Raw genomic sequence first — 19656 nt, 5'->3', positions numbered from 1 at the left:
CGGCAAAGCTAGTGTTTAACACGCGGTTATTTAGAGCACCTGGATGGAGGGTGTTTGCTTGTGATCACATGGCCTCGCTCAATGTTAGCATCTACTTTGTTCGTGTTTTCAAATTGTATTCTAGCCTAATTGAAAACGCCACATAGGGCAATGGATAATACGATTACAAATAAAATGACAATGGATAATACGATGACAAATTTACAATGGCGCGGATAATAATTGTCTTATATTCCGGATAATTTAAAATGCCACATGCGGCAAATCCCGGAAGATAGGGGGCAAGAGAAGAAGGAAATCGCAGACAATAATCTGGGTCGCTACTGTCTCTACTCCTCGATGGATTGTCGGGCGATGACATCCTCCAGCTCCTTCTTTAATTCCTCACGACTTTGCTTGAAAGCAGCCACAGATTCCTCAACCTCCTGCTCGTGCTCGATCCGGAACTTCCTCTAGTCACCCATGAGTTCTTTCAACGACCATTGTCAGCGTCATCCCTGAGGCTCTGCTCTACTCATGCAGCATCTTCCAGCCGGCGACCTCCTCCTCCTTCTCGACGAGCGCCTTGAGGAGCTTCTCATTTTCACCTATGAGTTGCTCGACGAGGCCGGTCGCCTTCTCATCCGAGGCATCGCTGATCTCGAGCAGCTTTATCAAGCCGTCGACCAGCTCCTGCTGCGTAATGAGGCCAGCGAGAATGTCGTCGTCACCGGCCATGGACTTTAGTGACGCCAACTCGTCGCGATCGCCGTCGCGGCGAGTGCGCTTGTGAGAGCTCGTTCGAGGGCTCCGCGGCGCGCCGGGACATCTCTGCTACGACTGCCACTTGGTCTTTGCTACCTGGTTATATGTCCACCTAAAACTCCTCCTACCAGTCATGGCAGAACAAGTTGACAGGGAAAGACCAGTTTGTGGGTGATGTGGAGAGGAACTGTGAAGTAATTTTTTAGTGGGTAGTTTTTATAGCCCGGTGCTAAGTGTGAACACATATTAGTTTGATCGGTGTGAATAGATTTGCAAGTACTTATTGCGTTGTAATCTGCAATGTGACGAGAAACAAGGTCAAAAATTATTGATGGTTTTGGGCCTACAAAGCCCGTTTCTATTGTTCTGGCTCATCGCAAACAGTTCTTATGGATCAACTGTATGCCACGCATCGGAAGCCCGAAACGTGGGCCCACATTCTCAAATGTACGTGTACGTGTTTGCCCACTATCACACACGGTCAAGATATCACCATCCTGTCCGATGGATGCACCGTCGCGCCTCCCACAGGGTGCCAAAAGGATGACCACATGGTTGCTCACCGTTGAGGCGACCGTGGCGCGCTCTGCTCGTAGTTGAGGCAGCCGCGGCGCGCTTTGCTCATGTCCGTCCGCATGTTTTGCATGCCATTGAGGCGGCCCTGGCGCGCTCCTCTCTAGCGTCCCTGCGCACGCTCTGCTCGCCGTTGAGGCAAATTTACAATGGCAACGGTTAATAATTGTCTTACATATTCAGGATAATTTAAAATGCCACATGCGACAATGCCCAAAACACTCATGACCTACATATGCATACAATTATAATAAAATATAGGCTAAAAGGATGAGTTGGAGGCCTTCCGACGACGGTCTTCTCGAAATCCATGATCAGCATAGCACCCTTGCGGCCGTTCATTCCAAGTGTCCCGACCCGCCTCTGCCTACGGGGCTGCTGTCCCTAGGAGGCTCTTGGGGCTGCTGGGCCTCTTCCAGAAGAGCTTGACAGCGTGCAATTGTGCGCATGATATCTCTGTGGAACCGCTCCATTTCCATGTCTTCGTCCATCACTTGCATCCTCAAGATATCACGTTGGCGATGTCCTACATCATCAGGGACGTCAACTCCACTAAGGATGCCCTCGAGCCTTGCCACCACATCATCGGGATCGAGGTTGACACGTCTGCCGAAAGCAATGATGATGCCGCGGGCTGGCTGTGTCTTGACTGAATTGCAGAGGTCCTCTGCCCATTCCTTGCAGTGCATTAGGCTCTCGATGAGCACTGGTGACGGCGGCTCTTCGTGTCGGTCATCGATCATGTCACCGAGAAGCTCTGGATCACTCATCACAACTCCTCTGCAATATGTCGATTGTGCGCCCAAGGATTATCACGCCGATATCGCTGTTGATGGGCCATGGTGCTTGCACTGGCTGATGAAGCTCTTGCTCCTTGACCTGCTCCGGCTCGTTCTCCTCACCGAAGATGTAACAGAGGTAGGGATCGACTTTGAAGCTTTGGTCGTTGCCTGGCATGCTTCGAATAACTAATGGTAGATGGGTGAGGGCTAGATCTGCGCAGAGTGTCGCGATGGTGCGTTGCCGCCTGGGTTATATGCAGCAAGCCATTACCTGGTGGTGGGAAACCGATGAGGGAAGAGGCGTGTATTTTATAATTCACCCATGTGGAGAGCGGGAAGTATTCGCTGGAGCGCGGGAAGATAAGTGGAGCACACACACAACCTGAATTACGTATCCGGTGCCACGTGTTATTTATCACACACGTGTTACCATAAGGAAACATATGTGTAACTTACTAATCATCACACACGAGTACTCGCAAACGCATCGTGTGCGATACTCCCAGCCACCACAAGCAACTAGTTTGCATTTTTCAAAGTTTTTTGTACAAACAGAATCACAATCGAACTAACTATAGTAACCGTCTGTGTTATATTTTCCCATTGCAAACAGTTCATCCGAGTGGGCAGTTTGTTGTGTATCACACACATCTTGTTTACACGAATCGTTTGTGTTCTTTTGGCTGATCGCAAACAGTTCATCTATGTGAACTGTATGCCGCATATCACATACATCTTGTTAAGTTGAACCATTTCTGTTCTCTTCCCTAATCGAAAATAGTTCCGTATATCACACACGCCTTGATCTAGCTGACCATTTCTGTTGCATTCCCTAATAACAAACAATTCATCGGAGCGAACTATATGCCGTATATCTCACACACATTGATGTGGATGCCCGTTTCTGTTGTTCTATCTAATCACAAACAGTTCGTATGGATCAACCGTATGCCCCACATCGCACATGTAACTAAAATCTGAACCGTGTTTGATGTCTCTGCCATCGCAAACATTTTGCATCTTTTTTGACGATTGTTTTACATCCCCTTTTGCGTTTAATGCATCGCACACCGTTTCGTCAAAGGGTCTCTGATCGTATTGTTGCATTAGTAGCGTCCTGTAGTAGTGTTGGTTCTCCACAAAATGATTTTTGTCCCATAATATTTGGTACACCTTTCTTGAACACTGTTAATGCTAAGATTGAATGCGCTAAAGAAACTGTGAGGGTTAACTTTGGTGACATATCTCATGAGTTTAATTTCTCTAAGTTTCTTAAAAAACCTCATGATAAAGAATGGCGTAGTAAAGATGAAACTATTGGTCTTGCTCTTATTGCCGTACCTCCTAATGATCCATTAGAACAATATTTGCTATAGCATGAAAATGATGTGAACTTCAATGAAAGACATGAAATAGATAAGATGTTCTTTGATCAACAACCTATTCTTAAACACAATTTGCCTGTTCAAACTCTTGGAGGTCCTCCTCCACCTAATGGTGATCCCGTGTTTCAATTAAAACAATTTCCTGATACACTAAAATATGCTTATCTTGATGAAAAGAAGATATATCATGTTATTATTAGTGCTAACCTTTCAGAGCATGAAGAAAAGAGATTGTTAAAAACTCTATGGAAGCACCGTGCTGCTATTGGATATACTCTTGATGATCTTAAGGGCATTAGTCCCACTCTATGTCAGCACAAAATTAATATGGAACCTGATGCTAAACCAGTTGTTGATCATCAATGGCGATTAAATCCTAAGATGTAGGAAGTGGTAAGAAGTAAAATGTTAAAGCTTCTGGAAGCAGGTGTAATTTAACCTATAGCTCATAGTAGATGGGTAAGTCTTGTTCATTGTGTCCGTAAGAAAGGAGGTGTTACTGTTGTTCCTAATGATAAAAATTAACTTAACCCACTAAGAATTGTGAATGGTAATAGGTTGGTAGTTGATTTTAGAAAACTAAATAAAACTACTAGAAAAGATAGTTACCCCTTACATTGATGAAATGTTAGAAAGATTTTATATGCATACACACTTTTGCTTTCTTGATGACTATTCCGGTTTCTCTCAAATACCTGTATCACAACGCGACCAAGAGAAAACCACTTTTACTTGTCCTTTTGGAACTTATGCTTATAGACGTATGCCTTGTTGTTTATGCAATGCACCTGTTGCCTTTCAAAGATGTATGAATTCTATATCCTCTTACTTTTGTGAAAATATATTTGAGGTTTTCACGGATGATTTTTCCGTTTATGGAACTTTGATGATTTCTTAAGCAACCTTGATCAAGTTTTTCAGAGATGTGAACAAAAAATCTTGTCTTGAATTGGGAGAAGTGCCACCTTATGGTTAATGAAGGTATTGTCCTGGGACATAAAATTTCTAAGCGTGGCATTGAAGTGAATAAAGCCAAAGTTGACGCAATTGAGAAAATGCCATGTTGGTAACCCACAACTATAGGGGATCGCAACAGTTTTCGAGGGTAGAGTATTCAACCCAAATTTATTGATTCTACACAAGGGGAGCCAAAGAATATTTGCAAGTATTAGCAGCTGAGTTGTCAATTCAACCACACTTGGAGATTAATTATCTACAACAAAGTGATTAGAAGCAAAAATAGTATGATAGTTTTGATAGTAGTAGCAACAGCAATAGTGGCGGTAACAATCATTTTGTAGCAAGTGAAACAGTAACATCAACAATAGTAACTTAGCAAGATCAATATATAGGAAAATCATAGGCATTGGATCAGTGGATTCGTTGGATGATATTCATCATATAACAGTCATAACCTAGGGTGATACAAAAACTAGCTCCAGTTCATAAATGTAATGTAGGCATGTATTCCGCAAATAGTCATACGTGCTTATGGAAAGAACTTGCATGACATCTTTTGTCGTACTCTCCCGTGGCAGCGGGGTCCATATGGAAACTAAGGGATATTAAGGCCTCCTTTTAATAGAGAATCGGAACAAAGCATTAACACATAGTGGATACATGAATTCCTCAAACTACGGTCATCACCGGAAAGTATCTCGAATACTGTCACTCTGGGGTTTACGGATCATAACACGTAATAGGTGAATATAACTTGCAAGATCTGATCTAGAACATAGATATAATGGTGATAACATAAACGGTTCAGTTCTGAAATCATGGCACCCGGGCCCAAAGTGACAAGCATTAAGCATGGCAAAGTCGTATGAACATAAATCTCAGAACATAATGGATACTAGGGACCAAGCCCTAACAAAACTAACTCGATTACATGACGAATCTCATCCAACTCCTTACCGACCAGCGAGCCTACGAAGTAATTACTCACTCCAAGTGGGGAGCATGCTGGAATTGGCAATGAGGAAGGGTTGGTGATGACGAAGATCAAAGAGCCCCCTCTTCGGAGCCCCAAACGGAATCTAGATCTGGCCTCCCGATGAAGAATAGGAGGTGGTGGCGGCTCCGTATCGTGAAACGAGATAATTCTTCCTCCCTGATTTTTTTCTGGAAAAATACGTATTTATGGAGTTGGACTCAGGGTCTGTGGGGCCACCAGGTGGACACAACCCACCTGGGCACGCCTGAGGGGGCGCCCTGGTGGGTTGTGCTCACCCAAGGGCCCCCTCCGGTGGTTCTTGGCTCCAGTATTTTTCTTTTATTGCATAAAAATTCTCCACAAAGTTCCGTTCCAATCTGAGAACTTTTATTTCTACACAAAAACAACACCATGGTAGTTCTGTTGAAAACAGCATCAGTCCGGGTTAGTTTCATTCAAATCATGGAAATTAGAGTCCAAAACAAGAGAAAAACATTAGGAGAAGTAGATACGACGGAGACGTATCAACTCCCCCAAGCTTAAACCTTTGCTTGTCCTCAAGCAATTCAGTTGATAAACTGAAAGTTGAAAAGAAAAGATTTTACGAAATCGTTTGCTCTGGTTTACATATATAAGCTTAAGTAGCACCCAGGTTTCAGCAAAGATTATAACTATCCATGTCAACAATAACTCTTAAAAATTATGTTAATTCATATCAATGACATAATCAACTAGCGAGCAATAATGAAATATCTCAAATGACAAAACCTTGTCAAAACAATCATGATATAATATGACAACAGTGCTATCTCGCTAGCCCTTTTTGAGACCGCAAAACATAAATGTTGAGCACCTCTGAAGTTCAAGCAGCGACTAAACAATGTAATTCATGGTAGAAAAGATCCAGCCATGATGCATCCAACAATTAATGAGGATGACAATAGTGCTCTCAGAATCTGGCGCTTATTTGAAAAAGTTATGAATCAACATAAAATTAAATAGATAGTCCCTTCATAGAGGGAAACAGGGATTCATAGTGGTGCCAGAGCTCAGCTTTTGAAACAGAGGTAAATGAAATTTTGAGAAATGCGCCCTTCCTGTTTACTTCGCGACCATTAGTTATCGATATCTTCCATGCTAAACACATTATCGGCGGTTCCCAAGCGATAAAAGTAAAGGTTTACTCCGCCTCCACCAACAATCACACTCCACGGCTAGCTAAATCCTCGGGTACCGTCCATACCAACATCAGTCCTGGGGGAGTTTTGTTTAGTTATTTGAAATTTGATTTCGGGACTGGGAATCCCTATTACCGCCCCTCTCGTGCATGGACGAGTGAATAAGCACTCATCATGAGAATAACCCACTTAGCATGGAAGATACCGACTACCTCCTGTCGCTCTATCAACAATCCTGGCACACAAAAAAGGAATTTATTTGAAGTTTTTAGAGGTGGCACATGCAAATTTACTTAGAACGGCAGGGTAATACCGCATATAGGTAGGTATGGTGGACTCATCTGGAATAACTCGAGTTTTAGGATTTTGATGCACAAGTAGTATTTCTGCTTAATACAGGCAAAGGTTAGCAAATAGGTTGGGAAGCGGCCAGCTAGAGAGCAAAAATGGTAATGAACATGCATTATGCATAATGAACATTGGATACTAGCATGAGTTGGATATGAACACCATGAACATAAGTATCATAGATGCTATGTTGGTTTCGATTCAACTGCATGCATGAGCATGTGCCAAGTCAAGCCACCCGAAACATTCAGTGGAGGATACCATATCATCATACTACATCACAATCATTTTAATGCAATGTTTACATCCAAGATAAATCATTATTCACTCCTATCTTCTTAAGCATGGCATGAGAAACTATAATATCTAATTGTCATTGCAAACATGTTTGATCATAATATGCTGAAACATGGATACTAGGTTAAACATATTTACAAAAACAGAACATGTTGAGTTCATACCCGTTTCTCTCTGCCACAGCCAGTTCACCAAATATCATCATTATTGCCTTTCACTTGCACGACCGAACGATTTGAAAATAATAATAGTGAAAGAATGCCGTGGACTAAGCTGGAATCTGCAAATATTTTATTCAAAGGGAGAAGACAAGATAATTTGGGCTCTTGATTAGATCAACAATAATGCATATGAGAGCCACTCAACATTTTCATCGTAGTCTTATCATTGGTATGACTCAACAAAAAAGAAAAGACACACTGAAATATTTTTGGAGTTTTTAGTTTTTCTTGAAGAAGGTAAATCAAAAGGAAGAAAAACAAAATCGAGAGAAACTATTTACACGGGAGAGCTCCCAACAAGCAAAAGAAGAATCGAGAAATCATTTTGGGTTTTCTTTTAAATACTACAACTAATTAAACTAGAAAGAAAAACCGAAAAGAAGCAGGAAATATTTTTGGGTTTTCTCAAAAAATTTCAAACACAAGAAGAAAGCGAGAAAAACAAATCTAAAATGGATTGTACAATGAAAAAGTGTGGACACCGACAACTGGAATAAAATGTATAATCATGAATATAATGTCGGTGGAAACACGTACTCCCCCAAGCTTATGCTTTTGGCCTAGCTTGGTAATCACCGTCTGTAGCCTGCGTAATAATCGGAGTGATAGCTCATGGAGGCTCTTGGTGCAGCCTCCTCAGCCTGCCGAGTAGCCACAACCTCCACGTTGTGTGCGCGGGCCTCGATCTCAAGAAACATAATACCTTCCTTTGTTGTGATAATCAAAGAGAGCAGGAGCAAGCAAAAAGGTGTGCACCATGGAAGATTTATTAAACAACGGGTTATAAATATAATAAGAAGTCTCGCACCTTAAGGAACTTATGGCGCTTCATGGCCTCAAAATCTAAGTACTGAGTGGGCAGGATATGGTCATTAGGCCAACGTGATACGCCCAACTCCCTTGCTAGACGTGAAGAATAAATTCCACCATAAAAATATCCACTACCAGCGTTGTGCTACAGTCTGTGTGCAACAATCACTCCAAGGTTATAACATTTATCACTAGTGAGAGTAGTGTGTAAAAGTCTCAAGTCAAGAGCACAAAGTGTACTGCAATCCTACTTGCTTACGATGCATTTTCCATTAAAGAGGGCGAAGTATTGAATCGATGGGAAATGAATGCTCTTAATTCTACGTTGTGTCTCTCCTCTAGTCTCACCATAGAAAAGGCTAGTCAAGAATGTCTCATACTCAGATCTTGGTGGCTCATCCATCGAGCCCCAAACGGGAATTTTGTAGTAGTTAGCAAATCTCTAACGGTATGGTAAATGGATTGTCATAGAGTTTAAACGAGGCTCTATACCCACGAGGATGAAATTTAATTTCTTTTGTAAATGATTATGTGAGGCTGATATGTTGGTTGCACTTATCTTCCATGTAGGGACCGAGCTCGTTGTTGTGAACATACTGCTCAAATTCTTCTTTAATACCTTCTCTCACCATAAAATTGTTGCATGACCATAGGCAAGATTTGGTAGCTGCTTCCCGTATCGACCTTGCGCTTGGTTCAACATAAGACCGACGCACGGAGCCACTACTAGAAGATGCCTCTAAAGACCTCCTCCTCGAAGAACTCCTAAAGAAATTCATCTTATTCCCATAAATAAAATTCTGAAATTTTTTGTCCACAAAATTTTTGTCAACAAAATTCACAAGATTGATAGAAATTACTCATAGGGCTGCATAGAGGCTATTTCAAGCATTTAAACTACTTAGAACTCTAAGAATTCAACATGGAAGCTCATCTACAGTAGCACCAAGAGTAGCTAATTATTCAAAATATAAACCACTAAAGCAAAAAGTAATTAGACCAATGGAGGAGTCATATACCAAGTAGTAATCCCCCAAAACAGTTTCAGAAACAGAGCTTTGAGTAAAGAGATTGAAATCCGCGCGTTTGAGAGCAAGAACACGAGAGAGAGAGAGAGAGCAATGGTGAATTTTTTCTAGAGGTAGCTGATGACATGGGCTATAGATATAAGTGAGGGGGCCCACGTGGGGACCACAACCCACCAGGGTGCGCCTGGGGCTACTAGCGCGCCCAGGTGGGTCGTGCCCACCTGGTGCACCCCCCTTTGATTTTATTTGCACTAAAACTTCAGATATATTCAGAAAAAATCGTATTAAATTTTCAGGGCATTCCGGGAACTTTTATTTTTGGGTTATTTTTATTGCACGGAAATCTAGAAAACAGGATAAACATGGCATTTTATTTTATTTAACTAAGAAAAACAAAAAACAAAAGGCAAGGATAGAAGGTTGTGCCTACTAAGTTCATCAACTTCATACCTCTCAAAAGTGATCCATTAATAAGGTTGATCAAGTCTTATTAAGAACCACCTTCGATTAGCATGAAACTGAAGAACTTCCGTAAAACACTAAGTTACCTCAACGGGGATATGCATATCCCCAACAATAAGCACATACTATTTCTTTTTAGCAGAAGGTAGAGGTAGTTGAAAACTTCCAATAGTGAGTGTCGGAGATTTTTCAATAACATTTATACCATTCACTTGGAATTGTCTATTCGGATAGTACACCGTATGCTCATTACCATTGATATGAAAAGTGACCTTGCTTTTGCAATCAATAACAGCCCCTGCAATATTTAAAAAGGGTCTACCAAGGATAATCGACATGTTGTCGTCCTCGGGCATCTCAAGTATAACAAAGTCAGTTAAGATGGTAACATTTGCAACAACAACGGGCATATCCTAACAAATACCGATAGGTATAGCAGTTGATTTATCAGCCATTTGCAAAGATATTTTAGTAGGTGTGAGTTTATTCAAGTCAAGTCTTTTGTATAAAGAGAAAGGCATAACACTGACACCAGCTCCTAAATCACACAAAGCCGTTTTAACATAGTTTCTTTTGATGGAGCAAGGTATAGTTGGTATTCCTAGATCTCCAAGTTTTTTAAGTACTCCATGCTTAAAATAATAATTAGCAAGCATGGTGGAGATTTCAGCTTCCGATATTTTTCTCTTATTGGTGATGATGTCTTTCATATACTTCGCCTAAGGGGCCATCTTTAATAAATCAGTCAAGCGAGTGCGCAAAAAGACTGGCCTAAGCATTTCAGTAAAGCATTCAAATTCTTCATCATCTTTGTTAGTTGATTTAGGTGGATAGGGCATGGATTTTTTACCCATGGTTCTCTTTCTTCACCATGTTTTCTAGCCACAAAGTCTCTTTTATCATATCTTTTATTTTTAGGTTGTGTGTTATCAAGATCAACAGCCCTTTCTATCTCAACATCATTATCTGGTTCTTTATCATTGTTGGTTTGAGTGCCTTCGTGAACATCATCATTATCTTTTTCATTATCACTAGGTGAATGTTAATTACCAGATTGACTTTCAGCATCAGAGATAGAAACATCATTATTATCTTCAAGAGGTTTTTCTACTTTAGGTTCACTAGAGGTATGCAAAGTCCTAACATTTTTCCTTTTCTTTTTAGAAGGACTGGGTGCATCAGTGTTAATTCTCTGAGAGTGTTGTTCAATTCTTTTAGGGTGTCCCTCAGGATAAAGTGTTTCCTGAGTCATTTTACCTCCTCTAGTCATTACTATAACAATATGATCATTGATATTATTGTTCATTTCAGCAAGGAATTCTCTTTGGGATTTAGCAACTTGTTCTAAGTGAGTATGAACCATAGAGGCATGTTTTCCGACACCTCTAACATCATTAGAGATTATAAATAACAAGTCACTCACACGAGTAATCATATCATAGTTGTATTTCAATTGTTTCATAACATTTTCATTGAAGTGATCTGGTTTTCTAATGTAGTTATCAAACTCATAAAGGCATTGACTAGGATTCATATTATAAGGGTTGTCCTTTTCATTAAATTTCATTAGAGAGTTTACCTCTACCACCTTGGGTGGTGGTGTGTTAAGTCCATGTATCTCTTCAACAGGAGGTAAAATTTTAACATCCTCTGCTTTAATACCTTTTTCCTTTATACATTGCTTTGCCTCTTGCATGTCTTCAGGACTGAGATATAAGATACCCCTCTTCTTCGGAGTGGGTTTAGGAGGTGGTTGTAACACTCCGAGAATCATGCCATAGTAATCCCCTTTAAATGATGCCTTGTCATCATTGTTACTGTTGCTAATCTCACTTTGATTCTATTGCAGTCCAAATCTCAGTTTCAAATTAAAGTCAAAATTCTAAATTGCTCAAACATGAAAAACTAAACTGTTCATCATGTGGAAAATATCCTTTTGACAATATTGGTGGTGAACCAACATTTTTGCAAAGTGTTTAAATGCCCTAAACTAATTAAAACAATGGTTAAAACGTTGTTTAAATGCCTTTTTGTTTTATAAAAATGCAAAGCTAATTTATTTAACTACCAAATTAATTGTGGTAGTAGTCTAAATTATAATAATAATTTAGGTTCAAGCTTTGTATTTTAAAAAACTGTTTTGCCTTTTCAAATTAAAAGAAAACAAAGAAGTTTAAAAAAAAGAAAAGGGCCACTGTTAGCTGGGCCTTAGTGCACAGTGTGCACGCCCAGCCCAACACAGCCGTCGACGCCTCCCTCCTCCCCGCGTCACCTCGCGCGCCCGCGCCCGAAGCTGTTCACCGTCGCCACCGCACCCGCTAGCCACCCCGCGTCGCTACAGGCCGTCGGGGTGGATAAGGTCTCCACTGTGGCCTCCCCTCTCGTCATCCTCATCCATTCGCCCCCGCGCGCCTCTCCCTCTCTCGTTCCCCACCTTACCTGAAACGCTCGCCACCGTTGCCGCTCGATTCCGTGTCCATCGTGCCTCCCGTGCCTCGATCGGGAGCTCACCGTCTTCCTCGTCATCGTCTACATCGCCTACGCCATCGGGATCGAGCCGAGCGCCTCTACTCCGACCGGAAGGAGCTCGTCTTCAACCTTCGGATCGCCGGCGTTTGTCGCCGATTCCGGCTACCTCGCGCCCTCCCCGAGCTCACTGCCACTCCCTACGGCTCCGCTATGAGCTCCCGCTTCTCCTCCCCATCTCCGTTAGCTCGCCGACGTTTCGTACCCGCCGATGCCACCGACAACCGAACACTCCGCCGCTCGCGCTTGTCACCGGCGTTGCCACGGTGACCTTTGGGTCCCGTGCGTGCCACCTTCGTGCTCGTCGCGTCACGTAGAGGCCGCCTGGCCTTTTATTTGCTCGCTAGCGTGCCCGCATCACCAATCGTCATCGCTCCCAAGCGCCGCCGCCTGCCGATGAGCTCGCCGTTGTCGCTATGGTGCTCCTCCAGCCACACCTCCGCCGCAGATCGCCTCTCCTTCGCACGCGCTTTCCAACGCGCCCACGCGCGACCCTCCCCGTGCCATGTTGCGCGATCCCGACGAGGTCCCGAATGCCGCCTCCGCTCGTGCTCGCCACCGCCGTCGGTCCCGTCCTCCCCTGCTCGTGCAACGACCGCCACCCGACGCGCGCTGTCGCGGGTGTACGAACGCACCTAGCTGGATGTCAAACGGAGCCATGTGCTCGTTTGCCGGCCGTCTCCGGCGAAGGGCCGCCGCGGGAGAGGCTCGCCGGAGCTCTCTCCGGCGCCGACGCCGACGTGGCTCAGTGGGCCCCGCCCCTGGGTCGCTGACCAGTGGGCCCTGATGGCCCAGTTGACTGGGTTAACCCAGTCAACTGCTGACTGGGATGCCCAGTGAGACCGACGTGTGGGCCCCACTTGTTTAAAATGTTTTAAAAACAAATAAATGTACTAACAAAAATCTGTTAATTAATTAGTAATTAGTTAGTCACTGAGAACCGGGGCCCATCCCTCTAATTAGCATATTAATTTAGTATAAATTACTGTTAGACTAACAGAGGCTGACATGTGGGTCCCAGTTGACCCATAGGTCAGGTTTGACCCTGGTCAGCGAGTCTGTTGACTGCTGACGTCATCCCCATGCAATGCTGACATCATAATTCCGTTTCTGTTAATTTAAATACTTTCTGGAAATGCTAAAATCTTTAGAAAATCATAGAAAATTAACCGTAGCTCGGATGAAAATGTTTTCTACATGAAAGTTGCTCAGAAAAATCCAACAAATCCAAATACATGGTCCGTTCATCTGTCACATGCCCCTAGCATGCTGAACATGGAACCGTCCCCTCTCTTTTCATCTGTCCGGAAAACGCCAGACGTCGGGAAAACCCCTCCGGATATTTCCCTCTCCGTCTGCAACGTCTAGCATTGCGTTAGTTCACACCCGACACATCTTATTGCCATGTTATGCTTTGTGGTGCTATGTTTGCTTTATGTTTACTGTTTCTTCCCCCTCTTCTCTCCAGTAGATCCCGAGACCGATGCTGCCCCTGTGATCGACTACGTCACCGACGACCCCTCCTTGCCAGAGCAATCAGGCAAGCCCCACCTTTGATCATCCCGATATCGCCCATTCCATTCTCTCATGCTTGCATTAGATTTTGCTACTGTTATTGTTTTCTCCTATTCTGATGCATGGCCTGTTTATCGTAACCTGCTGTTATCACCTACCTGCTTATCCTAAACTGTTTAGTATAGGTTGGGTAGAGACCCATCAGAGACCCCCACTTTGTCCCGATTACCCCGCTCGTTTATCAGAAGACCCGATCAATGGGATCGAAGGCCAAGCCCCGGTACCGCACATGACTTTCACCTTAGTTGCTCGACACTACTGGGTTACTATCGAGTGCCGAGGGTGAGGCCTCTACAGCACTTCTGATGTTAACCCTGTAGTGTAGCTATTCGGTCGTGGTCATCGAGGGTGATTCCGCCTTAACCACTTCCGATACGACTCTGTCGTGCAACCCCTGAAGTGTGAACCTCGGGGGTGGTTCCTCTTACGTTCACCTTGATGATTACATCGAGTGGAATTCACTGGGGGTGATTCCTCGGGTTTTCCCCTTGATGTTTGGACACACAGTTACTATGGTTACTATGACTTTACACTGAACCATGTTACTAAAGACGGGTCGGCCCTGAGGGGTACCCGCGCGAGCTTAATTGCAAGTGATCTGGAGACGGGTTGACCTGGAGGGTGCCCGCGAGAAAATTACGAGGTGTGGCCGGGCATTCCTAGCCCTTGCCGCAAGTCCTCGAGACGGGGCAACGGGGTCACATCTTTCGTGAGTCTCTGCTTGTTACCGCGCGTGTCACGCCCAAGATGCGACCCTATCCTAAAGGAACACGAAGGTCCCACCAATGATAGAAGCGCATCTTGAAGACGCTTTTGCAAGGTGGATATCATTACATCAACATTACATAATAGATGGGGATACATACAAGAGGCATACAATGCCGCAAGAATACATCAATATCATACAAGAGATCAACATCCGACTACGGATGAAACACAAACAGAAGCTCAAACGACATCCACCCTGCTAGCCCAGGCTGCCAACCTGGAACCTATCCCCTGATCGAAGAAGAAGCAGGAGAAGGAGAACTCCAAAACAAGCAACATCACCCTCGCGTCAAGATCATCGCAAAACCTGTACCTGCAACTGGTGTTGTAGTAATCTGTGAGCCACGAGGACTCAGCAATCCCATTACCATGGGTATCAAGACTAGCAAAGCTTAAAGGGGTATGGAACAGGATAAGTGGTGAGGTTGCAGCAGCGACTAAGCATGTATGGTGGCTAACATACGCAAATAAGAGCGAGAAGAGAAGCAACGAAACGGTCGTCAACTAGTAATGATCAAGAAGTGATCCTAAACTCCTACTTACGTCAAACATAACCCAGAAACCGTGTTCACTTCTCGGACTCCGCCGAGAAGAGACCATCACGGCTAACAAACGCGGTTGATGCGTTTTAAATAAGGTCAAGTGTCAAGTTCTCTACAACCGGATATTAACGAATTCCCATCTGCCACATAACCGCGAGCACGGCTTTCAAAAGATAATACCCTGCAGGGGTGTCCCAACTTAGCCCATTATAAGCTCTCACGGTCAACGAAGGATATTCCTTCACCCGGGAAGTCCCGATCAGTCTCGGAATCCCGGTTACAAGACATTTCGACAATGGTAAACAAAACCAGCAAAGCCGCCCGATGTGCCGACTATCCCGATAGGAGCTGCACATATCTCGTTCTCAGGGCAACACCGGATGAGACTAGCTACGAGTAAAACCAGCCCTCGAGTTTCCACGAGGTGGCCCCGCAGGCAGATCGGTTCGGACCAACACTTAGAGAAGCACTGGCCCGGGGGGGTTAAAATAAAGAAGACCCTCGGGATGCGCGACTCCCAAGTGAAAGAAATAGCTAGGCAAATGGTAAAACCAAGGTTGGGCCTTGCTGGAAGAGTTTTATTCAAAGCGAACTGTCAAGGGGGTCCCATAAATCACCCAACCGCGTAAGGGACGCACAATCAAGGAACATAACATCGGTACGACGGAAACTAGGGCGGCAAGAGTGGAGCAAAACACCAGGCATAAGGCCGAGCCTTCCACCCTTTACCAAGTATATAGATGCATTAATTAAATAAGAGATATTGTGATATCCCAACATAAACTTAATCCAACATGGAGCAATCTTCATCTTCACCTGCAACTAGCAATGCTATAAGAGGGGCTGAGCAAAAGCGGTAACGTAGCCAAAACAACGGTTTGCTAGGAAGGGTGACAAAGGTTAGAGGTTCATGGCAATTTGGGAGGCTTGATAAACAGGTGATAGGTGGCGAAGCATAGCGAAAGAACGAAGCAACTAGCATAGCAATGATAGAAGTGAGATCCAGGGTAACGGTCATCTTTCCTGAAATCCCGCTAGGAAGAAGAACGATTCCATGAAGAAGATGAAGCTACGAAGACGAACCAAGCGTAGACAGACGGATCCTCACGATCGCAACGAAACGGGAACTATCGAGAAGAAGCACACAACATGGTAAACACACCACACAAGAACAGGGCATGATGCTCAAACTAGTATGATGCATGGGGAGGCTACATGAAGCTACTCATGGCAAAAGATGATGCATACAAGAACAACACAACAAAGCAAGTTTAAATGAGGCCGGAAACAACATATAACAATTCCGGTAAGTCCTCATATGAAAATTTCTAAATTGGTTCAGAACTGAATAAACCTTATGTTCAAGTTGTTAAACAGCAAGTTAAAATGCACCATGATGATCTACACGAAATTCTAGTCAAGTTACATATAAAGTTCATTAGATTCGGAGCTACGGTCTAGAAGATATGAGCAAAACAAGTTAAACATGGCATTGATGCAAAATGCATCCAAACATCAAGCAAACACCTCAAAATAAGGATGCAACATGATAATATGAAACGTCATGCAAAACTAAGCAAGTTTCATATAGAACACACTCAAAACGGAGCAACGGTGCAACACATACACTCCAAACAAGACATAGCAACAATCTGTCCAAAATATCAACTAGGCATATTGCAGGTATCAAAACAACATCCTACAGCAACCTAACATGAGAAAAAAAGGCATGGACATGATATACAGGTAATGCATTAAAAAACATGAACACTGAGCTATCTCCAGAAATCACTAGAACATGCTCAAAATGACATCGCAAGACTGCAAATAATAACAGTTTCACAGACTTGGCAGAATTCCAAGACATGGCGGAAATAACATCAGATTGCAATGTTTAGAGCAATGAAACAACATGCTATAGGAACGGATCATAGCAAAAAAAGACAAGGCATAATTTTACTCAAAGCATAGATCAAAAGTCCCTTACTGAACATGAGCCAAAAAGGCACAGAAGATATGATGGCACCCATGTAAACTTAGCAAGTTATATGACAGATTCAGACTGAAAATAACAGTACATGGCAGAAACAACGATAAGTTCGCATGTTGGTGAGCTTGAACCACTTACCACAGAGCAATACATGGCATGACAAGGTAACAAACAGCAAGATGGCATAAATATGAAGCTAAGCATGGCAATATCATAGTCACAGGGTACATGGATCACTAACAAAGCACATGGCAATAATTAACTTCATGTTGACAGGCTGACAGCAACCTTATTTAGCAACTTGGGAGCATGATAACAACAAGCAACAGCAGGCTATAAATGCAAAAAAGGGCATGGATAGATTCATCAGAACATGTATAACAAAACATCCTTAGTGAACATCTCCAGATTATGCATAGAATGACTTGTAGCAGCAGGTTTACATGGCAACAAAATATAACAGACTTAGACTTGGCAGAAAACACTGTCACAGAAATCAGCAACATCAGGGAGGCTATTTTGCATGCTAGTGCTAGTCACCATAGACCTCCTAAAAATACAAGACAAGCACCACTGTAAAGATAGCATGGCATAGATCAAATCACATGTAGAGCTCCTACTCATAAGATGCACACATAAAATGCAACGAAAAAGACAAATCATCAAGTTCTGTTAACAGACAGCAGATAACATCACATAGCAGTCTTGCAACGATGCTTCGGGCATCAAGATGAGCTGAAACAAACATGGCACAATAAAATGAAATGTAGAGCATCTCTCAATGAACATTTAGACATATTACATGCACGAAACGGAGCAGCATGCATGGAGTTATGATGCAAAGAACAGAGCACCAGAATGTATGATTATCAGGACAGCAGAAACCGACCTCGAGGGGGGGGGCGAAGTCAACGCGGGCGGCAGCTCCAGATCGGGCTCGGGGCTCGCCGGCGTGGGCTGCCGGAGCGGAGAGGAAGGAGGGGCCGGCGAGGGGGGGTCGGTCGGGGCCGGCCGGAGTCGGGGCCTGCCGGACCCGGGCGGGGGCGAGGCGCGGCCGCTGGTGGCGCGGACGGGCGCGGGATCCGACGCGGAGGCGAGCTCGCCGGAGTGGCGCGGCGGTGAGGGACGCCGGGCGGCGGGGCGGCGGCGAATACCGGCGGGGAGCTGCGGGTCGCCTCGGGCGCGGGCGGAGGCGAGCGCCTCGGGGCGGCGGCGGCGGCTCGGGCCCGCGCGGGCCCCGGATGGGCTCCGCAGGCCGCGGCGGCGGGGAGGAGAGGGAGGAGGCGCGGGGTGATGTGGCGGCCGCTGGTTGGTCGGAGGGCGGCGGCGGACACGTCCGGCGGCGGCGATTTCGTCCGGTGGCGCGAGGAGGAAGGAGGCTAGGGTTGCACCGCGAAATTTCGGGAGGGCACACATATATATAGGTAGAGGGAGCTAGGAGTGTCCAAACGAGGTGCGGTTTTCGCCCACACGATCGTGATCGAACGACCGAGAGCATGGATGGGGTTTTGCTGGGCTAGTGGGCTGTGGTCAAGGGGTGCTGCGCTGCAAAGAGATAGGGTTTCGGGCTACGCGGTTAGCCGTTGGGGCATCAAACGACCTCCAAATGGAACGAAATTTGACAGGCGGTCTACCGGTGCTATACGAAGGCCACTCGGCAATTCTCGGCCCATTCTGGGAACTTTTTTTCTCCCGCTCACGAAACAAGGACTGAGAGGGGCGACGGACGCGGTGCGAGCATAAAAAGGATCGGAACGGACAACGGAGAGAACCGGGAGGACCCGAACGGATGCAAGTTTTGAAAAACATGCAGATGAAACGCAGATAATGACATGGCAAAATGCAACACGCAAGCAAATGACATGGCAACGACGGCGGATAACTGGCAGACACCTGGCGCATCGAATCCGGGGCATTACAGCGCGTTCCTAATCCACTATGATTTGGATATTTGATCCGAGGGGCCTCTGGCCTGATAGCACTAACCATCACATGGGCATAGTATGGGCGTTCTGCGTCGTATACATCAGCCGAAGCTTAAAAGACGTCAGCGACTGAGCGGCGCACGCTGGGTTGGACTGCGTATGCACCTGCCTTGGTGAAGGAGGTAGTTAGGTCTGCTCACCGGCCGCATTCACAACATGGAGGAGTTCCCGGGGAGATGGCCAATGACCACTAGGGGCATAGGTTTAGTCTGGCGTGCTGGCCACTCTATTAAGCAGGTCGGGTTGCGGCGTATTGTTTGGCCGAGGCCGGGCATGACCCAGGAAAGCGTGTCCAGCCGGAGTAAATCGAGCGTGGTGGGTAAGTTGGTGCACCCCTATAGGGAAGAAAACATCAATCGATAGCCTGTCCTACGGTAACGGACACTTGGAGTTGTATCCTGATCGATACAACTAGACCAGGATACTTGTGATGAGGAATGGATTGTGATGATAACTAGATAGTATGGCTCTGGGATTGCTTTCTCGCAGGGAGTCGAGAAAGGATC

Source organism: Aegilops tauschii, chromosome 3 (assembly GCF_002575655.3).
Source record: "Aegilops tauschii subsp. strangulata cultivar AL8/78 chromosome 3, Aet v6.0, whole genome shotgun sequence".
Taxonomy (NCBI): Eukaryota; Viridiplantae; Streptophyta; class Magnoliopsida; order Poales; family Poaceae; genus Aegilops; species Aegilops tauschii.
This window is presented reverse-complemented; position numbering follows the sequence as displayed.